The sequence below is a fragment of the Xenopus laevis genome, chromosome 3L, assembly GCF_017654675.1.
Source record: "Xenopus laevis strain J_2021 chromosome 3L, Xenopus_laevis_v10.1, whole genome shotgun sequence".
NCBI classification, from domain to species: Eukaryota; Metazoa; Chordata; class Amphibia; order Anura; family Pipidae; genus Xenopus; species Xenopus laevis.
The window spans coordinates 26,378,706-26,392,233 of record NC_054375.1 but is presented as its reverse complement, the minus strand read 5'-3'; the positions used below and the strand labels follow the sequence as shown (position 1 = coordinate 26,392,233).

At 39.0% G+C, this 13,528-nt stretch overlaps 1 protein-coding gene across 2 annotated transcripts in view; it reads left to right on the top strand.

Moving 5' to 3' along the window:
• Positions 1 to 13,528, top strand: part of sgcd.L (sarcoglycan delta L homeolog) — a 339,284-nt gene that overhangs the window by 153,260 nt on the left and 172,496 nt on the right. The gene's annotated exons all lie outside the window — the stretch shown is intronic.

Here is a 13,528-nt window from a genome sequence, read left to right as displayed (position 1 = left end):
GGTGATCTCTGAGACAGCACACAGACCAAATGTTGGTTCAAGGAAAGATGTAAAAGGGCAATATTTACTTAAATATATATACCAGTTGGGTAAGATTCTTTAATGTGCCACTTAATTTGATATAAACTGATCAAACTGACCTGAGACTTAATCTGTTGCTTAAGTATTCATCTTGGGGGTAAAGTTTTCCTTTAAGAAATGTAAAATTGAAGCGTTTACTTGTTTTTGTAATGCTTCCAATATTCTTTTTATTTGTGTTCTCCTCTGATAAACTGACCTTTAGATCAAGCTACTATTTACAAAAGCTCAAGAGCTGCCGTTGTCATGATTTCCTTATCCGTCTTGTGGACACAGCAGGTTCTTTATGAGAGTCTTATGTTGAAGGACTGAAAGTCGTAGGAGGAGAATCTAGCAACCCACAGAGCTTACAAATGAATGAAATTTTGAAAACAGAGCACTAGTTCCCCCACCACCACCTCCTTGCATAAAGCTGATCTCTAAAGAGGCCGAGGTTCTTATCCCCCTTTCACACAGTAGTTTTTCTTCATCATTGTATTTTTTCCAGTGGAGAAATGTGAAACTACCCAAAAAGTATACACGGAGGACAAGTTAGGCAATAACAACAATAAATATAAACAAAGTACACAGAGCTTACATAAGGACACAGAGCTCAAGTGCCACATCAGAGAGACAATAGGAAGGGGGTTCCTACCCCTTACAGTTTACAATCTAAGTGCTTATAGCCTTTTTACATTTAAACGTACACACAATAACCTAGACAATAACCTCCAGGTTCTCCTGGAACATGTGGCAGGATAAATATAGTGCCAGTTCCATTTATAATGATCCCACAACAGTAATATAAATACATATCATTATATATAATAACCATCCTATTTTATGTATGGAATTCATTGGTGTTGGTTTGGGGAGGCTTAGCCTTCTCAGGTTCTTCATTAAAATGTGCCCATGGTGAGATGAGGTAGCATGGATAGTTGGTTGTGTGTGTCCAACACCTGCATTATTCTAGTGGATTAATTGCCCCCTGTGCTGTAAATATTAATACTACTGAAAACAGAAACAGTGTGACATTCAAGTGACATCCACATGCTAAATTGATCTTACTAGAGGAAGAACTTCTTTTTTGGTGGCAAACAAAGTTGTTGGTGGGACCAGTTTAAAGAGCTCATTGAGGTGACACTTGGAGTTAATATCTATTGACTTCCATGTATCTTCTCAGAACCATAGCAAGGGGAGTGCTACGATTACATTTATAAATCTCTAGCATTATTATAATCTGAGAAGGTGCTGGTCAGGAATGTTGGACTTGCTCTTTTGCTTACTGGGCTAATGGTAAGTAAATGACTAGGCTCATAAGGCAGCCATAAACACTGTTGCCCCATCCTTACAGTAGAAATAAGGTAGCATACATTAATGATATCTCACTGTACAGACTATGAGAAATTTTAGATGGAGAAAAATGTTGACATATGTAGCTGGCTAGACCTCTAAACCTTTTGGCAAAGCCCACCTCTTACTTCTTGTAATAGGTGACCTATAGGAGACAGTAAGGATGCTCATGGCCGAACAGTTTGAGAAATGAGGATGGTTTAATTGGAACAGTGTTTTTCTAATTGGACCAGTGCAAAACTATAAATTCCATGCAGGATGATGCCACTTTGCAGAAATGTGGTGTAATGTTGATAAATTCAAAGTTATATTATGGCATTTAGTTATATAAATGCAATTTATACACGAAATGGCAGTGAAGGTTCAGGTTTTTTCTTTGTAGATAACACGTTGTCTAATTTTAGCCAATGTCATTCTGTGGCTACTAACGCATATAAAGTACTGTGCATAAAATGAAAACATAATTTTACCTCTTAAAGGTTCCTGGTAAGGGCTCATCTGGAGTATGCAGTGCAGTTTTGGATTCCAGTCCTTAAGAAGGATATAAATGAGCTGGAGAGAGTGCAGAGATGTGCAACTAAACTGGTTAGAGGGATGGAAGACTTAAATTATGAGGGTAGATTGTCATGGTTGGGATTATTTTCTCTGGAAAAAAGACACTGGTGAGGGGACATGATTACTCTTTGCAAGCACATTATAGACAGATAGCGGGAATCCTTTTTCACCAAAAAAAGGATCACTGCATCAGAGGACACCCCTTTAAACTAGAGCAAAAGAACTTTAATTTGAAGCATTGTAGGTGGTTCTTCACAGTGAGGACAGTGAGTTTGGGGAATGCCTTGCCCAGTGTTGTTGTGATGGCTGATTCTGTTAATGCCTTCAAGAGTGGCTTGGATGATTTGTTAGACAAGTATAATATCCAAGGCTAATGTGATACTAAAATCTTATATCATATTGATATTGGTATATATTGTTTATAGAGGGGTCTGTGTGAGTGTTTAGGTATGGACACGTAGTTTCATTATTTGGAGTTGTTGAACTTGATGGACTTTGGTCTTTTTTCAACCCAATTTACCTACATGTAACTATGCAAACTGACCCAGTGACACTTTTCATGGAAGCTTGGGAGAATACACCAAATGTTCTATAATTAACATAGTAACATAGTAAGTTAGGTTGAAAAAAGACACACGTCCATTAAGTTCAACCTTTTAACTTTTTTCAACCTGCCTAACTGTTAGTTGATCGAGAGGAAGGCAAAAAAAAAAACATCTGAAGCCACTCCAATTTGCCTCAGAGGGGGAAAAATTCCTTCCTGCATCCCAGGTGCATGACTTTTTATCAACATTGAATCGCATTTGCCACTTAGCTTCCCAGATTGCCAGTTTGTCAAGATCCTGTTGCAAAGATGCCACATCCTGGATGGAAATAATTGGGCTGGATAGTTTTGTGTCATCTGCAAACACCGATACATTACATACAATACCCTCCCCATAGTCATTAATGAACAAGTTATATAAAATTGGACCCAATACGGAGCCCTGAGGGACCCCACTAAGAACCTTACTAGAGAATGTACCATTTACAACCACCCTCTGTACCCAATCCTGTAGCCAGTTTCCTATCCATGTGCAAACAATTTTATTAAGCCCAATAGACCTTAGTTTAGAAAGCAGTTGTTTGTAGGGTATGGTATCAAACGCTTTGGCAAAATCCAAATAGATCACATCTACTGCCCCCCACTGTCCAGTATCTTACTTACCTCATCATAAAAAGCAATAAAATTTGTCTGACATGACCTATCCTTCATAAAGCCATGCTGATTGCTGCTCATAATTCCATTCACTAGGACAACATTTTGAATGCAGTCCCTTCAAATAATTTGCCCACCACAGATGTCAAATTTACTGGACTATAATTGCCAGGCTGAGATCGTAATCCCTTTTTAAATATTGGAATGACATCATCTTTTCTCCAATCCATAGGTACCATACCAGATTAAAGTAAATCTGAGAAAATCAGAAATAGGGGCTGGTCTAAAACTGAATTCAGCTCTCATAGAACCCAGGGGTGTATGCCATCTGGTGCCTTGTCTACATACATTTTTATTAAAACTTTATGAATCATATGCTGAGTCAGCCACTGACTATATTAAGCTGAGCCATCAGTGCAGCTATGAAGTGAGCCTGGGAACTCAGACACCACTATTGTATACCCTCTCCACCTACATCTTTTTAATATTAATATACTTAAAAAACCTTTTGAGGTCAGTCGTAGCCTCAGCCGCAATGCACTCTTCATTTTCTTTCTTTGCCTTTCCATAATGCTGTTTTACAACATTTATTACAGTGTTTATGCTCATTAAATGCAGCTTCTGTCCCCACAGACTTGTAGTTTTTAAATGCATTTCTCTTCTGTCCTATTAACTTTTATATGAAGCCACATAGGGTGATTCATAGTCCTTCTACATGTATTCCTTAACGGAATAAATTGAGAGCAGTAACGATTTGATATTATTTTAAATGACAACCATTTCTCTTATGTGTTTTTACCTGAAAACTTAATGCCCCAAACAATGCTCTGAAGGGCAGCCCTCAAGGCACTAAAATTCGCTTTTCTGAAATTCATGGTTTTTGTTGTCCCAGTGTATATTTGTTTTTTGCACAGACATTCAATGATATAACATTATGGTCACTATTACCCAGGGGTTCAATTACTTGCACATTTGCTATAAGTTCTGGGTCATTTGAGATCACTAAATCCAGAATAACATTTTTTTCTGGTTGGCTCCTCAAAAACCTGTGCCATAAAATTGTCATGCGAAAGTTTATAAACTTGTTCCCATTAACTGATCTGGCAGTACTGTTGCTCCAGTCAATATCTGGGTAATTAAAATCCCCCATTATCATTACTTTACCCAAACTAGCAGCCTTTTCTATTTGCAGCAGGGGCTTAGCCTCCTCCTCCTCACTTACATTAGGGGGTCTATAGCATACTCCTACAATTAATTTGCTGGACTCTTTACAATTAGTGAAGAACCCCACCCATAAGATTTCTGCCCCCTCACTTCCTCCTTTATTTAAGCTTTTAAATCCTGTCTAACAAACAGACATACCCCTCCTCCTTTTCTATTGCCTCTGTCCCTCCGAAATAAAGTATAGCCACTGATATTAACTGCCCAGTCATGCGACTCATTCAGCCATGTTTCGGCCACACCAATCATGTCATATTTTTCCTCCGGCACCTCCCGCTCTTCCATTTTACCAGCCAGACTCCTTGCAAACATACATTTAATACTGGTACCATATTGAACAAATGACATGTGGTCCTCCCTATCATTAGCAGTACTCCCAACCAAATCTCCTCCCCCATTTCCCTTCCTTTGCCCACTATCTCATCTAACCTGTCTTCCACTGAATCCTTTACTGAACCCTCCCCCCCTCACCATCAATTTTACACCTAGTTTTTTAAAATTGTTCTTGAGGACTTCACCACCTCCTCTAACTTTGGCATTCTACCTATGTGTAGCAAGACCGCTGGGTCTTCCCTAACCCCACCCAATAATCTGTCCACTCGTTCCACCACATGTCGAACCCTAGCACCAGGCAAGCAGCAGACATGAAGTGTCCTTGCGCCAGATTACCCTATCCACCTTTTCTAATAACTGTCTTTCCTTCCTTGCTCTCCCCCTCACCTCCCGTATTAGAGCCACTGCCTCCCAGGGTGCTCTGAGAGTCAGCCTGCTCCATACACGCCAGTTCAATTAAAACATTCACCTCTTAATAGTTGCATTAGTCTATAGGAAAACAGCAAACATTTCATTGTATCACTCATATTACAGCAAAAAGGCCTTTGGAGATTTTGAAAATGCAGGGCGCTATATATATATATATATATATATATATATATATATATATATATATATATATATATATATATATATATATATATATATATATATATATATATATATATATATAATATATATATATATATATATATATATATATATATATATATATATATATATATATATATATATATTATATATATATATCTTGAAGGGCAGCTGCTGTACCTACTGCAACCATTGTTTAATAATGAAACTCCAGCCAAAAAAGGGCTGTAAAGCTGCTAACCAGAAGACTGAGATGCTCGATAATGAGATGTCTATGTCAAGACTCAATGCAAGACTGGCCATAATGTAACATACCTTTAAATAGACCACTTGAATCATAACAAAATAGTTTTTGTTATAAAGGGTAAGCTGTTTGCAAGCCCTGTTAATGGATAGGCAGAACCAATTTATGCAGCCTCCTTAGATTTCTTTGTTCTGCATAGTAATACTCGAATATGCAGCTTGCCATGTACCCTTTAAGCACCAACGTTTCATCTAACCAACAACCCATCGGAGAGTTACTTGGAGCACAGACACGTTGGCCTCCCTGATGCATTTGCTGCACATCACTTGCAACTATTTAAATATGCCTTTGATAACTTCCCAATGTTACGACCTTGAGAAAGAGACTTTTATCTCCCAGGCAACAAACAGTAGGAAGTATCTCTTATTGTCTTTATTAGGATCTCCATGGTGGCACCACGGAACGCTCTTTTGATTCTTCTAGACAATTACATGGATATGATGAATAGTTTCCTTTTACCATGCTCTTCTGTGTGTGTGCGTGTCGTATAAATGGTGAGATCCACAGGCTTTGGATAATATAATACTTGGTAACAAACTATTTAATATTGCAGTTGTTGGAAATGGCCTTAAGCTTAATGCATTGTTTGTCCTTAGTAACTATAAATGTACATTTATACTGTTCTTTATCCAAAAGAAGGCCTTATTAGTTTTAGAAGGCTGTTCCCATTTTGTCATTAGTTATAATATTGGCATCTCAGTCTGACACTGCCCATATGTGGCCATGATCTGCTATGCTCTCCATCTGATTGGCCCACCCAAGTTTAAAAGGGGCCATTTATGGCCAAAAAAGCACAATCGCTTGGAACTAAAGCGGAAGAGATCGCAAGTGAAGCTTGATCCCTAGACCAATCAATATCCATTTGTCATAATAGCATAACTACAGGCACAAGCAGGAGTGCACAATTGTGCATTTTGGTGCATTGGAACCATAATCTCATACTGTACTGTTTTATTAATACAGAGAAAAAGGAAATTTTTTAAAACATTTGAATTATTTGGATAAAATGGAGATGGCCATCCCGTAATTCAGAGCTTTCTGAATAATGGGTTTCCAGTAACCAATCCCATACCTGTATACGAAAATGCAAGGTGCATCTTTGGCAAGTACAATTAATGAACGACAGAATTTTAAGCAAGGATATCCATTTTGGGATTGTTGTCGTAAGTGAACACTAATTGATTTATTTGTAATTACCCATTAATAAAAATTTTATTTGTATGAATCTGAGTTATAAGCAATAGCATATCTACCTTTGTAAAGTCCATGAACAGTAACTCCAAGGTGCCTTCTAATATCTTTATAAAGTACAGTAGGGGATTTATTATATGGTGTATAATACACCGTGCAGGGGATTATAAAGCTCTTCACTTTAAGCAATTGTGTTGCAATAAAGAGGTGATTAACCCAATGCCACTACTTTCTATAAATAATAACCTGGGGAGTAAATGTTGTGTATTATGAAGTTAAACCAGCACCCCTGTGGCTTGGCCTATTTTCTATTGAGACCAGGGCACAGTGAGCCTGTCTCCCATGTTAATTTGTCCATTTGGATTGGCACTTCAGATGAGAAATCCTGTTTATACAGAGTCACATTTACAAAAAGGGAAGAAAGGATGTAAGGAATTAAGCTACCATTGCGGCCGACAAACACAAAAGTTCCTAATGGGTGAAATTACAGTGTTCAGGCTCCGACCATCCATGCCACGAGTGTACACATAAGGAAGCCTGTACAATTTCAATTGCTCTTTATAAAAGAAATGGCAGGTTCCAGATGAAAAAAATTACAGGACAGAAAGAACTGTTTTAAGCCAATGTACTTTTATATATATATATATATATATATATATATATATATATATATATATATATATATATATATATATATATATATATATAGTGGACTTTCAGAACAAAATACCTTTGCAAGACTATAGAAAGGAGAATGCAATGAGACCAGCTCCACAATATCATATGTAAGCCAGGGCTTGGCTATGGAAAGTATCTGTCTTTTTTTATTTTTATTTAGTTATATATTCTCAGCAGTGTTGCTTTAGATTCCTGAAACAATGCATTAGGGCAGGAATCCCCAACCTTTTTAACCCTTCAGTCACATTCAAATGTGAAAAGTGTTGAGGAGCAACACAATCATAAAAAAAGTTCCTGGGGATGTTAAATAAGGGCTGTGATTAGGTATTTGGTAGACTTTATGGGGTCTGGCAGCCTACAGAAGGCTCTGCTTGGCCATAAACCTGTTTTTATTCAACCAAAACTTACAAGGGGTTGTGAGCAACATGTTGGGCCCAACATGGAACCAAAGAAAACTGGACAGAAGGTAAAGCATACAGCCTTTTAGTCACTCCGTAGCTCAACCTTGCTGCCAATTAGATGTTCTAATAAGGGCAAATAAACCTTTAGTACATGTGCCACTTGTTGTCAGTTTATTTGGCTTGTCAAATCACAGGTTCTATCCAAGAGACACCATCATTTTTCTAAGCACTGGGGGGGGGGGGTATAGTGGGCTATTGGGAACAGATAAACAGTTTCAATTTATATTTATAAACATTCACAGAGTTAAGGTGGGGCCCTAAAATGATTTTACTGTGTGGCCCAGTAGCAATATCTGCATCTGTTTTCTAGTCTCTCTCATGTCCTCAATGTTACACTAAAATAAAAGATATCCCAAACCCATCTCTGTTTGCTAGATAACGGATGTCTAAACTCAGCCCCTCAATCTGTTTTTTTGAACTGGGAAATCAGTAGCTGTAGGGCCCAACGTCTGTAGGGAAACGTCTTGCTGCCACATTGTTGGCATTCTGGAGAGATAAATCCCAGATTCCCCCTGTATTTTGCTCATCATCGCTAAAGCATGCTTCTCATTAGTGACCTCTCTCTGTATTATATGGGCTCAGCTTGCCTTGTGGAGTATTCTCTTATGATTACATTAGTGAAATCCAATAGAATATTCATGAATTGCTTTAGCTAATTTACAAGATGAAACCGCGTTCCTTAACCGCTTCGTTTCAGAGAAGGCAACCTTGAATACAATTCATCTCAGGGATGCTAGCAACGTGTGCAATGTGATAGAATTCTTTCTTGTGTTCCTTTTTGTTACCCTGTCATAATAGAGTAAAGTTTGCAAAAAATGGTGTCCCGCCAGCACAGTCCAACCCACTGCCACTCCCATCGTCATTGCATCACTGATTTTCTTCTTAAGTTTTCTTACTTACTCCTTCCACCGGTGGGTATCTCTGTCTGCTCATTGGAACTCTTCCCCTCCAAATGTGCCCCAGGCACAAGTCTATCCTGCCTACCACTAGTTATGGCCCTCTTGCTGCCAGGCAGAGTCAAGAGCAAATTTTTTTCGTCAGCCATGGATTTGAGCCGAAATTCTGCATTTCACCATCTGTGATTTTTTGTATTCAAAACTGTGACAAAATTTGCCATGGGAAAATTCCGCCCATTGACTTTAATGCATTTGGACAGAAAAGTCGCAGGGACAAAAAGTTGCCACAAGAAAGAACCACATTTACTTTAATGCATTTGGAGTGAGAAAAAATGTAGCTTGTAAAAAATTTTTTACCCCCTTTGACTTCAATGCGTTTTCGCTGTTTCGCTGTTTTTGGGACAGATTCATTCATCACTTATCAAGGACCATAAGGGATGAAAAAAGGCAATTTGCGAGAGGGTAAGACTAGTTGGTTGGCTTCTGACTGCAGTTTGGCATAGTGGGTTTGAGACTGTGGGAGGATCAGGGGCACAATAATGCATGCATGTGCTATTTTTTATTGATACCCCATTACACTTGTCAGTAGGGCCCTCTACCGTGGAGCCAGCTGCTATCAGTAGTATGGGGCCCCATGATTCCTGATAGTAGCCCTTATCCCAGTGCTATAAAGCCTCTATAGGTTACATGGTTACATGAGGTGAGTTGGGTTGAAAAACATCTGTAGTATCTACATGTTTAAGTTACAGTGTACCTTTAAAGCAGAGAGGCAGACTGGGTAGGAGGTATAGGGAATGAAAGTGATAGTATGTGAGAAAGTAGAGGAAGGAATGAGAACTGTATAATGAATAACATTGGATCTCCACTGCAGGCTGGATGTGCAATATTTGCATTAAGCACCCATTGAATGATTCATAAATAACAAAGTCCATCAAGTTCAACCCCTTCAAATTAACCCCTGTGCACATATATACACATACTGTACATATACCACCCTATCTATACATATACACAAACTATATATACCAATATCTATATTAATTTTAGATTTTAGTGTCACTATAACCTTGGACAGGGTCGGACTGGGGGGCCCGGGGCCCACCGTGGCTCCTGTCATGGGCCCCCCTCCGCCACCCCCCTGCTGAGCTGCCGGCCAGTGTGTATGCACGTACGAGTGAGTGTGCATGCGTGTATGTGTGTACGAATGAGTGTGCATGCATGTATGTGTGTACGAGTGCATTGTGTTTGGCCAGTCACGAAAAAAGAAGGCAGGGTGCAGATCTGGGCCAGCGGGGCCCACAAGAGCCTTGGGCCCACTGGGTTTTTTCCCGGTGTCCCACCGGCCCAGTTCGACCGACCTTGGACATTATGATTGTCCAAGAAATCATCCAAGCCCCTCTTAAAGGCATTAACTGAATCAGCATCACAACATCACCCGGGAGTGCATTCCACAACCTCACTGTCCTGACTGTGAAGAACCACCTACGTTGCTTCAAATGAAAGTTCTTTTCTTCTAGTCTAAAGCTATGACCTCTGGTCTGATGATTCATTTTATGAAAAAAGAGATGTCCTGCTATTTGTCTATAATGACCTCTAATATAAAGTACTTATAAAGAATAACATGCAATTCGCAAGCATTTTTCTCCAGAGAAAACAACCCCAACCATGACAATCTACCATAGTTTAAATTTTCCATCCCCTTAATCAGTTTAGTCACTTAGTCTCTGCACTCTCTCCAGCTCATTTATATCCCTCTTAAGGACTGGAGTCTAAAACTGCACTGCATACTCCAGATGAGGCCTCACCAGGGACCTATAAAGAGGCAAAAATATGTTTTCATCACTTGAGACAGAACTTTATTTGCTTTAGTAGCCACAGAATGACACTGCCTGGAATTAGACAACTTGTTATCTACAAAAATCCCCAGATCACTGCCAATTAAGGAAACCCCCACACTGCCATTTAGTATATAACTTGCATTTATATTATTTCTACTCCCCTAACAACACTGGTCCAATTAGAAAATGTCCCATTTACCACCACTCTTTGTAGTATATCCTTCAGCTAGTTTTCTATCCAGGTACAAATATTGTGCTCCTTAAAGGAGACCTGTCACTCAGACATAGAAAGCTGTGCAATAAGACTCCTTCTCAACTTGAACATAAAACCCTAATTATTTTATTTTTTGTTACAGCATCTGTACCTGTCAATCATAAATTGCTTGCACCATCTCTATGCCTTCCGATCCTGGACCTTTGTTGACCATCACATGCTCTAGTTTCTTTTGAATCTCACCCATCGCTAGTTATATTTGTAGAATTGGGTCTATTAAAATCAAAATCTCGATGAGCTGCTTACTCAGTTGTGATCCAGCAGAGCTTTGTCTTACATAAGATTATGTAGAATCTGGGAGGAGGAAGCTTTATAGGAGCCCTGCGACAGGAATATAGTCATACACTCAGTTATCAATATTATCAATATTTAGAGGAACATAGATGCAAAACATTTCAAATTCCTACCATTCCTTTAAATGGGACCTTCTTTCTCTATATGTATCAGACTTGCATACAGTTGATTAAACCCTTTGGTATGTCAAGGGCATTGGAATCATTTTTTATACCACCCCATAAATTTATCTTTCAGGACTCTTTCCATCAGTGAATTAGAAAATAAAATATTGAGCTTTTGGCTTTTGCTGAACACCCCCTCCCCCTTGCATAATGCTTTGCACTGATACTTGGACCAGAATATTACAATATAATAATGTCCACAATGCCACGATTTATTAGACATACACATTTAAGGGCATTGGTTACTGTGTGAACATAACATTCCTTATTAGTATATTGGCATTGTAGATAAGAGTGGGTGCTGCTTTCAAATCGATCCTTAGTAGTATTTCACCAGGTAGTAGTACAGAGGTTGTAGTTAGGCCTGTTTTTACAACAGCTACAAATCTGCAGGTGTTTTTGAACAGGACAGCCTTTCCCAAATCCGAGCTGTTCGGGTCAAAACCAGACAGGTGGCAACCCTATTTGTAAGCTCCACTGGGACTAATAAGAATAACGTATAATCTCTGTAATGTGCTGTGTAATATGTTGGTGCTATATCAATGACAGATAATAAATAAATATAAATAAGTGCATCGGGGGGAAATATCCCAAGAGCATGACTAAACATGTGAGCAATAGAGGATACCTGTCACTCATCTGGGCACTATTAGATTAGTGATGTATACTCAGCTTTAATAGGCAATACATAATTAATGCTATTGCTTTTGTAAATTTGGCTTTTTAGATATAAATGAACATAATTAAAAGGAATGTTTCAGCTGGCTTTTTTTTGCCAACGAAAGCCTAAATCAAGCAATTAAAATGCAGGAGGGGGGGGGAGTCACATCCAACCAGACAGCAGCATACCACTAGGAGATAGGATAATAATTGGTTTTTCCATGGTCAGATTTATTGCAAGAATGCAAATGCGAATAATGGGTCTACTGAAGTCATTGGATTTATTCCTAATGCCGTCCCTAAATAAACCTCTTTCAAGTTATTTTTATCCCGTCGTTTTAGGATACATTTCATTCTCACTGGATTTCGTTTTTTGCTTGGAATATAAAGCCTCTTGAATTTTAAGCTGGCTGTGTCCTTTTTGTGAAGGTTGTACTTTGAGTGTCTTTTAAAGGGGAACTCCACCAAAAAACAGGTTTTTTTGCATAATGAAAGAACATGTTATTTACAGTTTACATGCATTAAACATTTTCATTTGTATTAAACTTATTTGTAAATGTAATTGTCACCAACACCCAAACGTAAGCTGTCTTCTCCTAAGTCAGACCTGAACCAACCTGGAGTGGTGGCATGCCTTAGGGCAGGACTACATCGCCGATTCAGCCGCAATCCGACGCGCTGCTCAAAATCGCAGGCGTCACGTCGGATGCGACGGAAACAAGGTAAGTAATGGCAGTGTCGGATCGTTTCACATTGTTAACGCGACGCAACACGACTGTCGAATGCAGACACAGCGTGCAGCGTCTGCATCCGACAGCCGTGTCGCGTTGCATCAATGCTGCTACATGATGCGACAATTGAATTACTTACCTTGTTTCTGTTGCATTCGATGTGACGCCTGCGATTTTGCACAGCGCATCGGATCGCGGCTGAATCGGCCATGTAGTCCTGCCCTTATAAATCCAAGCCAAACCCGCCCATGTCTGACATCACTGAAGGAGTTGGGATGGGGAAGGCCTGAGCTTATAAAAGAAATATGATACTGAGAATAAGGACATTTTTATTTCTTTTATCTTAACCCTTCCTTGGTTCGGGTTTCATCTGAATCTTTCTTGAAAAATTCAGGATATGCCTGAATCCCAAAATAGTGGTTTTTGCCCATCCCTAAAAGAAAGAGACAGGTTTTGGCAATATTGTTTAAGTTACAGGTTGTGTCAGTGGTGGTAATGTGGTTAGAGAAGAGGAGAGAGAGAGAGAGAGAGAAAGAGAGAGAGAGATAAAGAGTTGAGAGGGTTAATGAGCTTGCCTTCAACAGAGACCGTAAAGGGGAAAGTAGGACCAGGTTTCAGTGGAAAGATCATTATTTTATGCTTATGCCTCTAGCTTGAGGGTCCCTATAAAAATGGTGGATCACCAAGGAGCAAAATTAATCTCAACATTCTGCATTAAAAGTAATTTGA